We start from the raw sequence: 16,012 nt of genomic DNA on the forward strand, positions 1-16,012 counted from the left end.
GAGTCTTTCAGGTTTTCATCCAATATTTTAACATAATCTTCCTTTTTTATGCTACCTGTGACCTTAACAAGTCGCCCTGGTCCAGAGGCAGCAAAGGATCCCCAAAACATCAAACTGCTTCCACCGTGCTTCACTGTGGGTATGGTGTTCTTAGGCAGGAAAGCTTCGCCAGATTTTCTGTAAATATAAGACACTTTATTATGGCCAAATAACTCTAGTTTCGTTTCGTCAGTCCATAGAACACGTTTCCAGAATGCAACATCTTTATCAATATGACGCTAGCCTTGCTTTCAGGTGCATAGGCTTCAATAAGGGAGTCTTTCACGGACGATATGCTTTTAAACCAGCTCTCTTCAAAACTCTACCAACTGTATGTCGAGATACATTCACTCCAGAGGTGCTCTGTTCATCAACAATCTCCCCAACAGAGATCCTTGGGTTTTGTTTTACTTGTCGAACAATTTTCCGTTCATCTCTTGGGGAAAGAATCCTTTTTCTCCCTCTACCCTCTAAACTCATAACGTGGCCTTGCGATTTGAACTTGTTTATTATGGCTCTAACAGTGGATTTGGGAAGGTTTAGCTTCTTTGAAATCTTATCATAGCCCTCCCCATTGGTATGGCATGCTACAACAAGCTTCCTGACGTCTTCGCTGTGTTCCTTAGTTTTAACCATGGCGATTGAAAATTATAATTTAGTCACTTATAATAGTTTAAATAAATCGCTATCTAAAAATTATCTGAAAAAAATTATTCACTGAATTAGCGTTAAACAAGCATAATATGGCTATAAAAAAGTTCAGAAAGCACGTAAACCGGAAATTGATTGATATTATACTGGTACTAAAAGAGAAACAAAGCCGTGCCAATAATTTTGAACAAGGGTTTTTGCAATTATGTTTGTTGTTCCTTTGTTATTTATTTTTTCTAAAATCCGATTGCTGCATCGGAAAGGCCAGTTAAAAATACATAATATACTTTGTTATTTTCTTTAATTTAATCCCTTTTTTAGAATTTATTAGACAAAATTTAACTTTTATTTTACCGTGCCAATAAATATGATCATCACTGTATATATATATATTTAAATATATATATATTTGAATATATATATATTAAATATATATTTAAATATATATATATTTAAATATATATATAAATATATATATAAATATATATATATATACATATATATATATAAATATATATATATTTAAATATATATATAAATATATATATAAATATATATATATAAATATATATATATAAATATATATATAAATATATATATATTTAAATATATATATATATAAATATATATATAAATATATATATAAATATATATATATATATAAATATATATATATAATATATATATATATATAAATATATATATATATAGTATATATACATATATATATATGTTTTTTTAATTTTTTTTTATTCAATTTTCACCCTAAACAAGGCACAGTGCCACTTTGAAGAAGGGGGCTACTATTAGGGACTTAATTTGCGGGGTCATTATGAAGGGAGAAGAGTAGAAAGATGTTTGTTAACATTACACTTGAACTTCTGCATATCATTGCAGTTGGGAAAGCAGAATCCCGGAAGGGAATTCCAAAGACCCGCAGTTCTGGGGAAGAAACTATTGGAATAAAAGGCTTTCTTGCACCTAGGGATCTCTACTGTAAATGGATGAGACTTAGTAGCTTGTCAGGTTTGTCGGGGGTAGTTACGTCGGGGAGGTACATGTGTTTGCAGTTCGTCAGAGCATTCACCATTAAAGTATTTGTAGAACAGGCAGAGGGATGCAACATCTCGTCGATGGGACAGAGGCTGAAGCCTAGATGACAGTTCAGGACCTATCAGGTTGGCGACTCTCTTTTGAACCCTGTCCAGGAGCGAGAGACAAGCAGCAGATGCACCAGCTCAGATGTGACAACAGTACTCCATGCATGAGCGAATGGTTGCCTGGATACTGTCAGGTGTAAGTAGTTTTCTAGCACGGTAGAGGGAGCCAACCTTCCTTGCAGCAGCCTTAGCAATGCTCTCAATGTATCTATTCCAGTTCATATTCCCTGTAAACGTTAGGCCGAGGAGTTTAAAAGAAGTACTTCCAGGCAATGTGTTCTTGACCATTGCTATTGGTGGTAGAGAAGGTTTCTTGTAGTTATTGAAGGAAACAAGCTTAGTCTTAGCAGCATTGAATGTGACCAACCATTTTTGTCCCCATTCCACTACGGATTGGAGGTCATCCTCTAGTGTTTCTGCCATTTCCTTGGATATGTGTCCATTTGTTTTCCCCTCATATCTGTTATAGAGAGTGGTGTCATCGGCAAATATACCCATCTCCGAAACAATTTTATCAGGGAGGTCATTTATGAATATCAGGAATAATAGAGGTCCAAGGATAGACCCCTGAGGTACTCCCGCATTTATGCCATATTGTTTGGATGTATGTCCGTCGAGGACAACTTTGATTTTTCTATTACTTAAGAAGGATTTAATTAAATTATGAATTCTTCCAGTGATTCCATATGATCTAATTTTCCTTAGAAGACCATCGTGCTATACCCTGTCAAAAGCCTTAGATATATCAAGAAGGGCCACCGCTCTACCCTCCCCTGTTTTATCCAATGAACGGTATATATGTTCAGAAACTACAGTTAAGATATCTGCTGTTGAACGGGCTTGCCTGAATCCATATTGTTTGTCAGTCAGGAGTTTAGCAGCTGTTATGTGCTGGACTAGGGCTTGATTAACTAAGGACTCAAATATTTTGGCGAAAAGCGGGAGGAGGCTAATGGGGCGATAATTTAGTGGGTCAGTTCTTTCACCAGAATTCTTGAAGACTGGTACCACAGAGGCGGTTTTCCAGCAGTCGGGAAAACAAGAATCTTTAAGGCATTTATTGCAAAGTTTGGAGAGAACTGGAGCAACCTCGGCAGAGCATTTTTTTAATAGCACAGCCGGGATGAGATCTGGTCCACATGCTTTTGAGGTGTCTAGGTTTTTTATAATAAGAATAAAATAAATAAAGTTATGTTGTTATATATATATATATATATATATATATATATATATATATATATATATATATATATATATATATATATATATATATATAACAACATAACGTCAATACAGATATATTTACATAATATATATTTGCATAATATATATTCATTTAAATATTTATATAAACTGTTCTTGGCCGTTAACATATATAAGTAACGCAAAGCAAAGATATCTTAGTTTTATTCTTTTTCTCAGTTTTAATTATTTTAATCTTATGAATTGACAGTACGTTGACAGGAAAACGTTTTCTAACACGTAAATAACGGACATTTTAAAATTGAAAACGTTTCATTATAACGTTTTATTTTTTTAAATCTTTTTTAATCGTCATATGTTTTCATTTTAAACTTTCATTTTTTGTTCATCCATTTTTAAAATTCACGTTTCAGTCGTGTTTTTGAGTTTTTAATTTTTTAACTTTTTCAATATTCATTTATTCTTGGATTTCTTAATGAATTGGACATTTGAAATTGTATTAATTTTGTAAAGAAATCTCTACAAATTGACCAAATTTTCCATTTTTGACATAAACAAAAAAGAAATCATCCAACTTTTTATTGCCGTTTTCGTATTCAATTGTTTACAATGAAAGGTAAGATTGTTTTTCGATATTTTATTACTTTTAACAATGCAATGCATTTTACGTTAGTGTATTTTTATTTTATTATTCCTATGAACATCTCGATTTCCCCTTTACTGGATCAATTTGCTTAAAGAAATTTAAACGGTACAGAAATTGAAATGGTAAAATGTGTAGTTTTTCACTTTAAATGACTGTCGACTGTGAAGTAATTTCCAGGTTCAATATTTTAAATCGATTCCTCCAAAATTGTGTACATGGATTCATAGAAAGCAATTTACTATTTAAAAAATATTTTTCTTTTTGATTTTCTTTCGAAACTAAAATCCATTTGTTTTATAAATGGATCCGGAATTGAACAAACATTATTTTATCAAACCTTTTATTTGTTTCGAAAATAAAATGTCGAATTGGAGAGTTCAAAAGAAAACAACATGGCCGACAAGTATAAATGTTTGTTTTGTTTTTATGATTTAAGCGATTATCGAGACTTCCCAGAGTTAAAAAAAAAGCTTAGATCAGTAAATGCACTAGCACCAGAAATTTAAACGGTAAAGAAATTGAAATGGTAAATGTATAGTTTTTCACTTTAAATTAATGTCGACTGTGAAGTCATTTCAACGTTCAATATTTTAAATCGGTTCCTCAAATTTTGTATAGGAATTCATAGAAAGCAATTTACTATCTAAAAAAATATTTTTATTTTTAATTTTCTTTGGAAACTAAAAATTTGGTACTTATGCAGAGAGTGATCCGTGCTGAAATAATAACGTTATTATTTAAAAAAGCCATTCTTAACATGGGGAGGGTGTTTTGTACCTATTCTGTACTTTAACCTTACAATTGAATAAACATATCATAAAACTTTAATTAAACGTGGAAATACGATTTTAGTGCGGATCACTCTCTGCATTAGCACCAAAAATTTATTTGTATTATAAATGGATCCAGAATTGAACAAACATTAATTTAACAAACCTTTTTCTCCTTTCAGATTAAATTATAATTTAACTTTTTGCTGCTTATACAAAATACAGACCGTGCTGAAATAGTAACGCTATTATTTAGAAACCCAGGTAAAACTATACAAACACCGTGACAGCGAATTAACCCTAACCCTAACCCTAAACCCTAACGCTGTCACGGTGTTTGTATAATAATACCGAAACCCATGCTTAACATGGTGAGCGGGAACATAAAATATTCTGTAGTTTTATATAAAATTTAATAAACAAAAACCATAAGAATTGAATTCAACCTGAATATCTTATAAGTAAAAGGCAATAATCTGTAAAAAAAAAAAAAAATTCGGAATAAATGTTTCTAATTATTATTATTAAAAGAAAAGGCAGGAACATTTTTTACTAATGTTGTCATTCTCTTTGCGACAAAAATTGTTTATAAGGGAATTCGATGAATTAGGTAAGATTGTTTTTCGATATTTTATTACTTTTAACAATGCAATGCATTTTACGTCAGTGTATTTTTTTTTATTCCTATGAACATCTCGATTTCCCCTTTACTGGATCAATTTGCTTAAAGAAATTTAAACGTTACAGAAATTGAAATGGTAAAATGTGTAGTTTTTCACTTTAAATGACTGTCGACTGTGAAGGTATTTCCAGGTTCAATATTTTAAATCGGTTCCTCCAAAATTGTGTACATGGATTCATAGAAAGCAATTTACTATTTAAAAAATATTTTTCTTTTTGATTTTCTTTCGAAACTAAAATCCATTTGTTTTATAAATGGATCCGGAATTGAACAAACATTATTTTAACAAACCTTTTTCTTTTTCAAATTAAATTACAATTGAACTTTTTGGCGCTAATACAAAACCCGGACCGTGCTGAAATAGTAACGTTACAAACAAAAGATTTAAAATATATATGTATATATATAACAAGTAGACGTATTTTAAAGTTTTATTTGTTTCGAAAATAAAATGTCGAATTGAAAAGAAAACAACATGGCCGACAAATATAAATGTTTGTTTTGTTTTTATGATTTAAGCGATTATCTAGACTTTCCAGAGTTAAAAAAAAAAATAGCTTAGATCAGTAAATGCACTAGCACCAGAAATTTAAACGGTAAAGAAATTGAAATGGTGAAATGTATAGTTTTTCACTTTAAATGGCTGTCGACTGTGAAGTCATTTCCAGGTTCAATATTTTAAATTGGTTCCTCCAAAATTTTGTACATGAATTTATAGAAAGCAATTTACTATCTAAAAAAATATTTTTATTTTTAATTTTAATGTTCTTTGGAAACTAAAAATTTGGTACTTATGCAAAGAGTGATCGGTGCTGAAATAATAACGTTATTATTTAAAAAGCCATTCTTAACATGGAGAGGGTGTTTTGTACCTATTCTGTACTTTAACCTTACAATTGAATAAACATATCATAAAACTTTAATTAAACGTGGAAATACGATTTAAAAAAAATAGCGTGGATCACTCTCTGCATTAGCACCAAAAATGTATTTGTTTTCTAAATGGATCCAGAATTGAACAAATATTAATTTAACGAACCTTTTTCCCCTTTCAGATTAAATTATAATTTAACTTTTTACTGCTTATACAAAATACGGACCGTGCTGAAATAGTAACGCTATTATTTAGAAACCCATGCTTAACATGGTGAGCGTGAGCGGGAACATAAGATATTCTGTAGTTTTATATAAAATTTAATAAACAAAAACCATAAGAATTGAATTCAACCTGAACATCCCATAATAAGTAAAAGGCAATAATCTGTAAAAAAAAAAAAAAAAAAAAAAAAAAAAAAAATTCAGAATAAGTGTTTCTTATTAAAGGCAGGAACATTTTTTTTTTACTAATGTTGTCATTCTCTTTGCGACAAAAATTGATTATAAGGGAATTTGATGAATTAGCGTTTTTAGACTTATTTAATCAAGAAATTCAAGTTTTACGGTATCACTTTTATTAAATTGTTAGGTGAAAGTACACAATATATACAACACACTCTCCATATTAAATAAGTTCCTGAGCAATAATTTATTATTTAAGCACATAACATAACATGCAAGATATTTTTTTTATATCCATATTTTTTTTTATTTTTTAAAATAAGTTCTGAAAAAAAAAGAACGTACTAATAAGAAAGAGATAAACCTTTGAAATAACGCGAGTTTGTTTTTTTTTTTTTGTTGTTTTTTTTTGTCTCGAACATTTTATGACCTTTGCTGTATTTTCTTTTAAGAATTTAATGGCGCCGTCGTATGAAAAAACAATGAATTCAGGAATATCTTATGTAAAATCATGCATTACTGAAAAATGCTATTTATGTAAACATTTGAAAATGATTTTACTGTTATATAACTTGAGAAAAATACTACGAAACAATTTGTTCAATTGTAAATTGTAATAACGTTATTATTTAGAAACCCAACCAGAAGATGTAGGGGACTCCATTTAACTATTTTGAACTTAAACTAACAATAAATACTATAAATTTGAATTTAACCTGAAACTCCTATCTAAAAAAAAAAAAAAAAAAAAAAAAAAAAATGGTTCGTAAACTGCAGAAGTTCCCTTAGAAAAGTTTCATTTGTTTTTTTTTTTTAAATTTTTTTGCTAACAATATACTGTAAAAATTGAATTTAATTTGAAAATCCGGCAGTCTTGCAGTTAAGTCCCGGCAAAGTTCGACAACTCTTCACATCAGTATTGTACACCGTCAAATCACGAATTATTAGTTTTAAAATAAAAATAAGTAATTAGTATAAAATATATAATTAATATAATTTCGACGAATTATTAAAAGGGTAAGATTACAATACACTTAAGAAATGTTTAATTTTCAAAGTTGATTTATTTTGTATAAATTTATATTTTGTTACGTGGTTACTTCAGATTTTATTTTGTTCGTTTCTAAAAATTGTTTAATTTTTCTGTTAAATAAATAGTTATAAATATATAAAAATGTATATTTTGTTCATTTACTTTATTTAATCAAGTGCTTACTTCCAATATTAAAATATTTTTATATTAATTACATTTTTGGGTTTGTATTACTGTACACATAGATTCGAAAAAGTTGTCAAAAAACAAATATATAACAAATAAATGTTATCAAAGGCAAGATAAGTCACTTTTCTACCTAACAAGATAATCCTTTAGTGTTTTTATTTAATGTAACATGTTTATTAGGCTCGGAAAAACATACAATGTTTACCGATGTATTTGAAAATTGCAAATAGCGGGGCAGGGGCACTCTCTGGTAAACACGGTAAGCTTGGGAAATGAGTTAAAACTCACAAAAATTAGAAACTCTCTCAATATATGTTACCATGACATATGTTCGGCGGGGTTTTAACAGTATTTTGTGTATTTTCTAGTTTTAACTCGTTTTCCCAAACTTACTGTGTTTATCAGAGAGTGCTCCGCCATTTGCAATTTTCAAATACATTGGTAAACATTGTATATTTTTCGAGCTGATAAACATGTTACATTAAATAAAAACCCTAAAAAATTATCCAGTTTGGTAGAAAAGTAACTTATCTTTCCTTTGGTAACATTTATTTGTTATATATTTGTTTTTTTTGACAACTTTTCGAATCTGTGTACAGTAATACAAACTCACATTTTTTTTTTTTTAAACTAAATTTTATTTTAAAGCTAATAATTTGTAATATTCGTGATTTGACGGTGTAAAATACTGATGTGACCCTTCAAGAGTTGTCGAACTTTGCCGGGACTTAACTGCAAGACTGCCGAAAATCCCAACGAAAATAGGACGGTCTGTATTCAGCATACACTGAAGAAAAATATAGTATTTTAACAGAAATTAATGGCACCGTAGTATGAAAAACAATGAATTCAGAAATATATTATATTTTCTTGAAAAAGGATTTCGGCCTCAACAGAAAGATGTTCAACAAAATGTTTAACCATAAAATTTACCAAAAACTATTAATATTAAACTATAAAAAGAAAGATACTAGAATTTAAGCAAAAAATATTTTATTTCAACTCAATCAGATGTGCCTTATGCACTAATAAAAATGCAATTGGCATTTTGTTGAACTTTTTAAGATTTTAAATATTTATAAATTTTCTCATTATAAAAAACGATTATTATATTGATTATAATTTTTTGACAGAAGAAATAAAATGAATATAAAACATTAGAAGAACAATGCAAAATTATCCAATTATATCAATAAATATTAGTAAATTGTGTAAATAAATCTTGAAAAAAAATGATTATTTAGTAAATTGATTTTAATTGTTCATTTAAAAAATATTCAAATATTTAAAATCACTTAATTGTCAGCACATTTTTTCATTATCAAAAAAGATTATTGGATTATTTTTAATTTGCAAAATAAAAACCGGCAATGAAAAAATTGTAAATCAGCAAAAATTAATAAATTGTTTCATTATAAAAAAAATATTTATATACTACAGATATAATCTATGTTTAATTAATTTTAATCAAGTAAAACAAATGTTTTCTTATCAATAGCATTGAAATAAAACAATCGTTTTTGTTATGATAAAATTTAATGAATTCGCTGATTCTGGATGTTTTAACTGTACTTCTATCTTTCCAAATTAAAATTAATCTAATAAATGTATTATTATGACAAACTTTATTGATAATTTAGTGACTTTAGATTTTTCTTACGATTTAAAAATTTGTCTTCTAATGTTTTTTATGCAATTCATTTTATTTCTTCTGTCAAAAAATTATAATCAATATAATAATCGTTTTTTATAATGAGAAAATTTATAAATATTTAAAATCTTAAAAAGTTCAACAAAATGCCAATTGCATTTTTATTAGTGCATAAGGCACATCTGATTGAGTTGAAATAAAATATTTTTTGCTTAAATTCTAGTATCTTTCTTTTTATAGTTTAATATTAATAGTTTTTGGTAAATTTTATGGTTAAACATTTTGTTGAACATCTTTCTGTTGAGGCCGAAATCCTTTTTCAAGAAAATACCTAACTTTTTAAAATTCTATTCATCAACAACGTAAGCAACAATAAAAATAATAGAATTATATTTATTAATTAATAGAACATGCTAATGATCACAGGAAAAGTATTACATAAAAATTTTTTACAGAAATTTGTTTTAAATTCTGAATTTAAGTGATTCATAAAAGTGCTATCGTTCGCCTGCAGGGATACAGTTATAGCCCCATACCACGCTGATTGGGAGGTTAGCACTCAAGTTTTTGCTATTTCGATTGGATATATGGTCTGATTTTTCTCAATTATTTGTTTCTTTTATATTTTTCAAAAGAAATGCCAATATTGATGGACGACATTTTGGAATGAAAATTAAAATTATATGAAATATTGGTGTCACTGATAATATTTCACTTGTTATTATTCTAAATAATGCAAGTAAAATGCCCAAATCGACTTTCATAAAAGTGAAGAATATCTGGTTTTACAATGAAATTTCTGCAAAAAAAATTTATTGAAATATATAATTTCGGAATTAATTCATTGAGGATCGTAATTTTAAAATAAAAATCTATTTGTTTGAACACACACATATTCCATTGCAGTAGAAAAATTCTAGTGGCTTTTTGCAAATGCTCAGTATTTTGTTGACAATATTTGCGAATTGAAGAGTCAGTTTTGAGATAAATTTTGAATTGCTTGAGTGTAAATAAGATTGTTGTTTTTTTAACTCTAGTATCTTCCTTTTTAGAGTGTAATACTGATCAATAGTTTTCAGTAAAATAATTTTCCGGTTAAAATTTTATATTACATTTATCTCTTGAAGCATAAATCGTGTCTCCAGTTTAGTTATGATTCATAACGGTGCTATTGTTCGCCTGCAGAGTAACAGTTACAGCCCCATGCCATGCCTAGGTGATGGTTGAATTTTAAAAGCGAAAACCACCACTATTTATTTCTATTGAATGTATGACCTTGTTTTTATCAAATGTTTGCTTCCTTTATATTTTTTCCAAAATAAATACCAACAATATTGGACATTTTGGAAGGAAAATTGACATTATTAGAAAAGTTAGTGTCACTGACAATATTCCACTTAATATTATTTCTAACAATGCAAGTATAATGCCCAAAATCGACTCTATTCAAAGTGTGCAGAATAGCTGTTTTTACTTTGAAATTTGTTCCAATAATATTTCGTTTTTTTTGTACTGAAATTCATAATTTCAGCATTAATTCGCCGAGGATTATAATTTTCAAACATAAATCTATTTATTTGAACACACAAATATTTCATTGCAGTAGGAAACGTTCTAGTGACATTTTCCAAGTGCTCAGTATTTTGCTGACATTTGATACAATGTTTGAGCACTGAAGCATCAGTTTTGAGCAAACTTTTAAATTGCTGTCGACCATCAGTAGGATGAAGTTGAATAACTAATCTCTGTGGTATTCCAGCAATCTGCAAGGTTTGGAACCCACAGCCAACTTTAAAGGTGCAATTACATTCACTATCTTGTAGTCTTTGGCAGTTTTGTTTGTGTATTCTAAGACATTTCATCACTTTACTTTCTTCAAAAGTGAATAATTGTTTGGCACTGTCAGGACACTTGTTTATCAAAAATTCCCAAAATGCAATAGCACATTCTTGTTGGCCACTATTAAAAACGCCTCCGATTGATTCTCTAAGATCAGCAACACTGAGTGCCAGGGACAAGCAATCTTTTTAATTGCTGAATTGGCAAATCAATGTTTGGAATGCTTTTAATGATGTTAGACAACAAAGGAAGGTGGTAAATTGTCTGAACAATACTGTTAGCAAAACAAGCATTTCTTTCATTGATCAATCTGAGGTCCAAATTATTTTGAGAAATTGAATTGTCTATTTTCAGCCATTTTCTATTTGGACTATTATGTTTTTGCTTCAAATCATGATCTATAACGATTGTTTTTTTTTCGTTTATAAGTCTGTTTGTACAATGACAAACTTTGAGGCATAACAGAACAAGGAGGAAGCGGTGGCAAATCAACCCTGTCTCTTTTGGCCCTCAATCTATTATATTCAGTCCATGCACTTTTGTTACACATGGTCAATTTATGAGGGTCAAGGTCAATCAAATAGACATTGCACAGCTTTCTAGCACGTGACAAAGCTACATAGGCCATTCCATCTGAAAAGACATCAGATCCCAAGTCAACAATGATACCATCGACTGAAATACCTTGGGTTTTGTGGACAGTTAAAGCATAGCTGAGTGACAAAGGTATTTGAGATCTAGTCACAAAGAGTCCAGAAGAAAGTTCATAGTCAGCTTGCACAAATTCAACATTGACTGCATATGATCAAATTTTACAGTCACAGCAACAACTTTGCCATCTTTCATTTGTATTTCAGTGACTGTACCCATTGTACCATTGCAAAGTCCTTTTTCAATATCAATATTTCGACGCAACATGCATCTAGCACCAATTCCAATTTTAAGCACAGTTTCAAGTCCAGCTGTGTCAGAAATCTTTTTAAGTTTAGAAGTTTTTGGTGTCTGTTTTGATTTTTTTTTTTTTTTGTTACGGTTTTTTGTCTTAAGTTGGAATCAGTTGCTGAAATTTCAATGATATGAATATTATTTTTTTTCAACATTTTATAATTCACTTCCTCAGCAGATTCATTTGTGGGTACAATGCAAATAATATGCATTTTCTTTTGCAAATTTTGCAAAAGATCAGTAACTTGATCAATATTTGCTTTTTGTTTAGGATTGATTCGATGCCTTTTCAAGATCTCAATATCCTGATCAGTTGGTGACCCAAGTCTTATTCTGTTAAGAATATTAACAAAGTTTTCATTGTCATCTTTTTGTCGCACATTTATGGTCAATTCATCATAATCGAAATATGACCACAAATTTATACCAGCAATTCCCAAATTTGATTTTCTAGCATCTTTAATAGATATTTTGGAAAATACAGGTTTTTCATTAACAGGTGGAAGCTGAAATAAATCACCAAATGCAACAATTGACATGTTTGCAAATGGATACACTTGTTTCCTAATATCACCAAAAACATCTTGCAAACGTTGGTGAATAAATGCTAATTGCAAGTGACTAACCATGCTTATTTCATCAATAATGAATAATCTCGCATATCCAAGCATGGTTCTCAAACTTTTTATTTTATCCTTTGATAATGGTTCATATTTAGGTGTAGAACCATGCTGCACATTTAGTTGAAAGACTATATGGCATGTAGATCCTTTCAAAATGTAAGCACTGACACCAGTAGGAGCACAAATAACTACACTGGGTCCATTGATGGCAGGATATGTGAGAGTAATTTTATCTGCCAGTGCATTGATCAGAAAAGATTTGCCCACATCCACAAAACCATTAATAAATTTGAGAATTTGTGGACAATCGTCACAATTGCACCTGTGAATAGGGTTTTCCTCATTCCAATGAAGATTTTGTTGCTCAAGTTTGGAAATAATTTCATTATAAATTTCTTTTTGAATGAAATTCAATTTTTGCTCATTTTCTAAAACTTGAACTTCAGTGACATGTCTGATTTGAGGCATATTTAAATCAGCTTCATTTTTATCTGCCTCTTTAGCCATATTAGGATCGCAATCAATTTGATCATCATCAGCGTTATTTTCATTTTCATAATTTTTAGATTTTTGCTCTATTTTTTTGCTTATTTCAATAGCATCTTTAATTTTTTTCTTAATACTTTCATAATTTGTCATTTCAGACAAATATGGAGCATTTTGATGTAATGATTGCTCATATGATTTACAGCCATCAAGTAAATCAATTTCTTCTTGGCACCAAGGTTTGAACAGCATCAACAAATTGTGATAATATCGTTCTTTTGTTTCAGAAGTCAATCTCACATTTGGCGTCTTTATAGCTTTTTCTTTAACTTTTTTTTAAAAAGCCATGATTATTTCGCAGCTTCAATGAAACTTTCTCATCATCATTTGTGGAAGCATTCATTGTTCTTTCATAGTTTCTCGCAACATAGTACAAACTTTTATTTTCCATAGAATCAGGTCTATTCGGGTACCATGTTTCAACCATATTGCCATAATACAAATCTGTAGAATCAGGCTGCATTTGATCCAGTTCTTCTTGTGGCAAAAATCTGCGGGTTCTATATTCAGGTATATCAGCACCGACTCACATTACAGTTGCAGAAGCTCCAAACAAGTGATGTCTTATCAGCAACTTCATAAGCTCCTGAATCTCTTTTGGACAATGTATAAAGACCAGCGCTTTTGCATTTACCATAAAATGATTTTGATTGGTCCAATGACCACACACCTTCAGTCTCAGATGCTTCATATTTAGTCTGATAGCTGGTGATGTAATGGTTCAGAATCATTGAATTGTCAGAAATGTACTGCAAGTCAATATTAGACTCCCACATCATCAAAATAGCTGGGTTGTAAGCATTAATGTACTGCTATTGTGAGCTTCTATTCAAATTATACAATTTTTAAAAAAATTTTGCCACATTTATGTGACCTAACACTTTCTTCAATTGTGTTAAATTTGAAATTTCCAGCAGATTTAGGAAATCCATAGCGACAAATTGTGTAAAATTTATTTCTGACAAATTTTTTACGGTAACATGATCCACCACAAGTGTGTCTTTGCACTTTATTCACCAAAAAGGCTAATTTAGGTGATTTAAAATGGTTGGGAAGTTGACAAGTAATAATAGATTCAATGAAAGTTTGGACTATTTTGTGTGAATCTTTGTCAGTCTCATCAAAAATAGGAGCATCTTTGCAGTACACTTTCATGTGTACATGAGGAGTGCCTCTGTTTTGATACTCTAATCGCAAAAAATAATGGGCAACTTCAGTCAGAGGGCCGTTTTTGTCAAGTATGACAATCTTCAAAAATGATGTGAATCTATGATAAAAATGTTCACTGACTGCCACAATATCATCATTATTTATTTGTCCAGATTTTTTAGTTGTATTATTCAACTTTTCAAGAAATTCGTGCAAATCTTTGAGGATATATTCATTGCAAGACAGTGTCAAAAAGAAAGTGGGTACTCCATAACACTCATCAAAAGCTTGCAAATCCGTGTATTTTCGAGCCCAAAATTCCTTAGATCCTCGCATATTTGCCATCATCATTGACAAATTGCCTTCCAGTTGCTTATCCTTATTTGTCAATCTTTTTTTCAGTTCAGCAACTGTTATTTTTGGCATTTTTGCTATTTTCATTATAGCATAAATACCAGCATCAATGGCTCGTTTATCAGCTTTATCGGCAGAAAACATCAAATATTGAATGTTTCTTCTGAATCTAGGATCACAATGGTTCAATCGATTTCTGATGTACATGTATGGTTTTACTTTGCCATATGGACGTTCATTTGAAAACATTCCAAATCTACTTCTTGTGAACAAATCAGGAAAACAAAACAATTCCAATAATGGGTCATTGTCAGTTAGTAATACTCCTTCAACTCTTTTTTGCCTGAAAATCGTAAAATCCTTTTCAGGTGGCAACATTGGTAACATTTCAATGAGCGTGTGATGCTCATATGAAATCTGAGCCCCAGTCTGAGTCAAAAAATGATCCATTTTCAGACTCATTTCGCCCAGTGCATGTGACAATTTCATCCAAGTTGGCATTTCGATCAATTTTAATGTCATTGTACAAGATATTTTTGTTTTTCAACCAATCCAAAGCTTTGAGAACTTTATCCATATTAACCAATGAGCGCCAAATAATATTTTTTTTGTTTGGCAATGTATCAACTATAATTTCAAGTAATTTATGATCATTGTTTGGCAATGTAGTCATAGCATGGTTGATAGTTGTTTTCATTGGCATTGGAAAATGACTAGCTATTCCTCTGATAGCTGGGATCAACTGGCTTTGCAGTCCTTTAAACTTGTATGGCACCAATTTAATTATATTCATAAAGCATTTGGCTCTTTGAATAAGAAGACTTTCATACATATTCAAAATGGAGATTTCAGGTGGGATGTCATCAACTTGAAGACCATTAATCGATGCCAAATTTGGTACTTTTTTGTATGTTATCATATCCGATTGACATTTTTTGCATACAATACATGGTAATGTGTAATTTGCTTTAATAATGTTAAGTATTGTTTGAGATTTTATTTTATCCCAGTTGTCCCATTCATGCAATTCTGAATCTTTTTTGCGCATTTTGCAAATGTCACAATGATTTATTTTAAAATCATAAATTGCCTTTTGAAATTTTTTAAACAAATTGGCATATTTTGTTGTAACATAAACCTCAGTGTAAAATTCATTTTCATTTGAAAAGTATTCATTGTAAAGGTCAGAAATAGTAGCATCCCTGCTAACCTGGTAAATTAACTCGCTATATATTGACCAGTCCCCTTCAAGTA

At 29.9% G+C, this 16,012-nt stretch overlaps 1 protein-coding gene across 1 annotated transcript in view; it reads left to right on the forward strand.

The window, feature by feature from the left end:
- Positions 1-3,321: 3,321 nt before the first annotated feature.
- Positions 3,322-16,012, forward strand: part of LOC145248675 (uncharacterized) — a 29,302-nt gene continuing 16,611 nt past the window's right edge. Inside the window, exon 1 of the mRNA XM_080110336.1 lies at positions 3,322-3,669. The gene's annotated coding sequence lies outside the window, so the exon portion shown is untranslated. The remainder of the gene's footprint in view (positions 3,670-16,012) is intronic.

Source organism: Euprymna scolopes, chromosome 27, assembly GCF_053919585.1.
Source record: "Euprymna scolopes isolate OS-2025 chromosome 27, ASM5391958v1, whole genome shotgun sequence".
NCBI classification, from domain to species: Eukaryota; Metazoa; Mollusca; class Cephalopoda; order Sepiida; family Sepiolidae; genus Euprymna; species Euprymna scolopes.